The sequence below is a fragment of the Mus caroli genome, chromosome 5 (genome assembly GCF_900094665.2).
Source record: "Mus caroli chromosome 5, CAROLI_EIJ_v1.1, whole genome shotgun sequence".
In the NCBI taxonomy this organism is placed as follows: domain Eukaryota; kingdom Metazoa; phylum Chordata; class Mammalia; order Rodentia; family Muridae; genus Mus; species Mus caroli.
In genome coordinates, this window is record NC_034574.1 from 108,770,441 (window position 1) to 108,775,682 (window position 5,242).

Sequence of the window (5,242 nt, forward strand, 5' to 3'; positions counted from 1 at the left end):
ATGATGTGGGAAATGGTTAGAAATTAAAAAAAAAAAATTAGTCAGGTGTGGTGGTGCATGCCTTTAATCCAATCACTTGGAGGGTAGAGGCAAGTGGATCTCTGTGAGTTTAAGGCCAGCCTTGTCTACAAAGCAAGTTCCAGACAACCAAGATTGCCAGGACAGGTTAAAAAAAAAAAAGCCTTAGCCTAGACCTGGTGATTCAGATCTGTGTTTTATTTAGTTCTTTCTTGCAGTGCTGGGGATTGAACCCAAGACCTTAGGCACACCAGCCAAGTGTGCTTTCACTAAAGCTGTAAACCATCTGCCATCTATATTTAAAGCAAGATCCATGGACATCTTGCTGTCACGTTATGTGGTTATGTGTGCGTGAGTGTGTGGCAGAGGAATCTGATCTCATCAAGATGAAGGGGAAAGTGCTGTGGTTTATGAAAAAGAGAAGGAAGCCAGGGATATGTTTGGTGGAGACGTGGTATGGTGTGGGGGATGGGGGTGCCTCTGCAGGCCCATGCTGATGCATCCCTTCCCACTGAGGTACCAGCCACACAACAACCGTATAGTATAGAATAGTATATACTAGCTGTATAGTATAGAATAGAGTTTATTTAGGGCATGGGGAGGGGAGTTGAGGGGGTAGTAGAGACAGAGAAAGGTGGTAGTGGGGGTGAGGGGGTGAGGAGAGAGAGAATGCATGTGGAGAGGGGGGAGGGGAATGGGGAGAGAAGGGGCAGAGGGGGAAGAGAGCAAGAGAGTGAGGAGGGGGCAGGCAGCCCCTTTTATAGTGAGTCAGGCACACCTGGCTATTGCCAGGTAACTGTGGAGCGGAGCGGAAAAGAAAGACTAACAGAAAGAAAATAGATCATGGCTCCATGATCCCTTCAGAAATGACCCACAGTTACCTGGACCACCATCTAGGCCACAATTTTGGAAGGTTCTGTTACCTTCAATAGTGCCAAAGGCTAGGTTAGGCCTCTAGGGGACAGTCCAGAGCAAAACTTGATCATTTCAGTAATTTTTTACTGAAGTGGTTCTAATATATATAATAAAACCCAGGCCTACTGCCTGTTGCTTCTTCCAGCATATAGAGGGATACATCTCGGGTGAAATGTGAACTTAGATCTAAGATGGGATGGCCACTATGTTCACACATACAAAATAATATCTGCTAGTACACATAGGACACTTCTAATGGACCAATGTTCTAAGTAGAACATTCTAGAAATTTTATTGTTCCATTAGCTTAATTATGGATTTATTATTATTTACTACTGGGGCAACAAGGCTCGTGGAGGTTCATGATATACTTAAAAGTCACAACTTTTAAGATCACCTGTCAAGTGGCCCTGAGAGAGGAAGAAGCGATCATAACCGACCTAGACTGCAATACTGGAAACCTGCAGAGACAGGGTTCACGTCACTTTCTGCGAATGGATAGCAATCAGCCTTGAGCCTTTTACTTCTAACGTCTGTCTATAGCAACTCCAATGGATGGTTTTGAATGCACCAATCAGACCAAAAAAAAAAAAAAAAAAAAAAAAAACCTTTGAGAGATGGAGAATACAGAAGCTATTCAGTGAGCTGATTTGGCAAAGTGACATGACAATGGCCAGCAGATCTGCACTGAGCTTCTGCAGTGTTGGAAACTGTCCACGCTGGAAGCAAGCATCTGAATGGGATCTCTCAACATGGCTGGGGATTCAGGTCATCCCAGCAGCCTGCAGACCAGAGGCACAGAAACTTTCCAAGGCTTTCCAAACTTTCAAAGAGGATGATGACTGGGGTCAAGTACTTGGGAAATCGGGGCAGGGCTTGGCTGTGAAGAGCACCATTACTGCTGTCGTAGGGACCCTGGTTTGGTTCCCAGAACCAACATCTCATGGCTCACAGTCTAGGAACCAGAACACCGCTCTGGCCTTCATGGGCACCAAGCACGAATGTGGTGAGCATGTGTATATGCAGGCGCTCAGACTGAAAGAGAAAAATAAAAATGAGGACATCTTTTAAGAAGAAATGGATGGGAACAGAGTACTACAGCATTTCCACATCCCGGTCCTCTTGTGGCAGATCTGGGCTCTATCTCCCAGGCAGCATCTGTGGGGCATAGCTCCAGGGTACCCATGATTGGGAATGGCTAGAAGGATAAACTTGGCATGTACCCTGATATTTTTGAGGGATGTGCATTGGAAGCCTAAACACAGATACTGGCAAGAGAACAAGAACTTGAAGGCAGGAGACGAACACATGTAATTAGATATGTGGACTTTGGTGTTCTTTGGCCAGAGGAATTCTCCCCACCCCCTTTCTCTATCTCCCTATTGCTACGCGCCCCCTCTCTACAACCCCCCCCCCCCGTTCGCTCTGGCTCCCGCTCACTCCGGGCCCTGCTCACTCTGGACACTGGTCAGAGGAAGTCTTAAAAAGAAAAGATTACCTTAGTTGGACATGGTTGCTCACACCTTTAATCCCAGCACTCAGGAGGCAGAGGCAGGCAGATCTCTGAGTTTGAGGCTATCCTTGTCTACAGAACAAGTTCCAGGATAGCCAGGGCAACACAGAAAAACCCCACCTTGAAAGCAAGCAAGAAAAAACCAAAAAGATAGATAGATAAAAATAATTATCTTTATTTTTTGTTTATTTAATTTTAGAACCAGATGTAGTTTTACATGTGTTTTTGCCTGTATACATGTTATGTGCACCACGTGCGTACTTGATGTCCACGGAGGTCAGAAGAGGGCATTAGATCCCCTAGTGGTGCTGGGACTTGAACCTGGTTCTTCTTCAAGAGCGACCAGTATTATTAACCACTGATCCATCACTCCAGCCCCCATCTTTATTACTTTTAATTGTGTCTCTGTGTGTGTGTGTGTGTGCACGTGCATGTGAGTGTAGGTGTCTATGAAAGCCAGAAGAGGGCACCAGAGTCCCTGGAACTGGAGTTGCAGGTGAATGTGAACCACCCCATGTGCCTCCTGGGAGCCAAATTCAGGTCCTCTGGAAAAGCAGCCAGTTCTGTGCTCTAACCACTGAGTCATTCATCCGTCCAGCACTCATTCCTTTGTAAAATTCTGGGTCTTATTATGTAGCTCAGGCTAGCCTGGAACTTGGGTTCCTCTGGCCTTAGTGCTGGGACTACAGATACGCATAGCCCCAAAGCGTTCCTAATCATTGCAGCTTCTCCCACTTGTGAGGGGACACCAGCATGCACGCTGCTATCAGAGACGCTCTCATGGGACAACTGAAGTTTACTGATACCTTGGAGGAATGACTGGTCTTTACTGTGTCTCGGTTTACTTTTGCTTGTTTATTTATTTACTTGTTTAACAAACAACGGATGGGGTAGAAGTTAGGTCCTTGTCCTTCTTCCAAGGCCAGTGCTCCCAGAAATAAGACTCAGACTCAAAATATATTTACGAACACCTTGGCCATATAGCTACAGTTTCCCTTGACTAGATCATGGTTAAAATAACACATTTATTTTAACCTACATTCTGCCACATGGCCGGTTACCTGAGCTAGGTGCCACATGTCTGTCTCCTCATATCTTCCCAGCCTACTGTCTCTCCTGGCTCTATCCCAGATCCTTTCTGCCTCCCGGGTGTCCCACCTTTCTAGTCTACCCTTTCCTATAGGCCAGAGGTTTTTTGATTGACAGGTGACACATCCATACAACACACAAGATGTTCTTTCTACAGTGGGTAGTAGCAGCCCTCATTCAATAGAATGCTCTAGAATAATACGTGAGCTCCCATACACAGGCAATGTTCTTAGCACTAACTCCCAAAAGAAAACTCTAGAAGGAATGTAAGTTTTTATGATCGGAAAGAAAACCCCTGGGCAGCACACGCCTCTAATCTCAGCACTAAGGATCCAAGATCTCTGAGAACTCAAGGCTAGCCTGATCTACATAGCAAGTTCCAGGCTATACAGGATTACACAGTGAGATCCCGTTAAAAACAAACAAAAAAATAATTAATTGAAGTGAGAAACAAAAAACAGATAAAAAAAAATTGTAAGCCAGGTGTGGTGGTGCACACTGTTAATCCTGGCACTCAGGAGGCAGAATCAGTCAGGTCTTTGTAGGTTCGAGGCCAGCTTGCTCTATGTGAGTTCCAGGCCGGTCGAAGTTGCACAATGAAACCCTGGCTAGAACAAAACAAAACTAAAACCTCCAAATAATAAATAAATACAATTAAGGCCAGGAATGTGGCAGGCACCTGTTATCTCGGCTCCTCAAGAGGTATAGGTAGAAAAGTTCCTATTTGGAAGACAGATTGGATTATAAAGTGAAACCTTATCTCAAAATGAAACAGGCACAGTGGTGGCCATCTTTAATCCCACCGCTCAGGAGAAGACGCAGGCACATAGGTCTCTCTATACATTCAAGACCAACCTGGTCTACCAATCAGTTCCAGGTTAACCATGATTACAGACTCTGTTCCAGTTTACCCCAAAACAGCAGACACCCGAGAGCTAGAGAGATGGCTCCGCAGTTAAGAGCATATACCACTCTCCTTGGAGATTGAAGTTTGGTTCCCTGAATGCACATTAATTAATTAACGCTCACAAATCTTACAACTCCAGGGAATCTGACACCCACTCCTGGTCTCTGTGGGCTCCTGGACCCAGAAACACATAGAGATATAAATAAAAATAAACTCAAAAAAATACAAACATGGAAACAAATCAGTGAGCCCATTAAGTATTTACTGAGGAAAAAAACATATTTAGTCTCCAACCAAGTCCATAGAGTGGTTCCACAGTAAATGCTTCTGTGTGTTTAATATTTCTACTCTTTTGAAACCAGCCCTTAACTCTTTGGGGCTTAGGAGAGCTAGGCAGAAACTGATAGCTGGGTTCAATATTGATTGTCCTTCCTCTGTTCTGCCTGATCGTGACAGAATGAAGTCTTCCTTCCCCCCTTGTCCAGCTGACCAGAGCCAGTTCTGACCTGTGTGACGAGTATGGAACTGGAGTCCAAATACTCCAGAGAGCATTCAGCTACAAGAAGTATATGTCTGTCTTTCCTTATCCTTTCCATCCGGTTGGATTTAGTTGGAATGGTGGGAGCTCAGGCTCTATAGAGTGTGAGGAGTCAGTACGAAAAACGCGCAAAGGCTGATTAGCAAGCTGTGTAACAGAAGCATGGCAGAGGCTGGCCGTGGCACAAGGCTAGAATCCTAGTACTTGCGACCCCTAGGTGGGAGGGTCAGGATACACAAGAGCTTCACAGACAGAGTCTGTC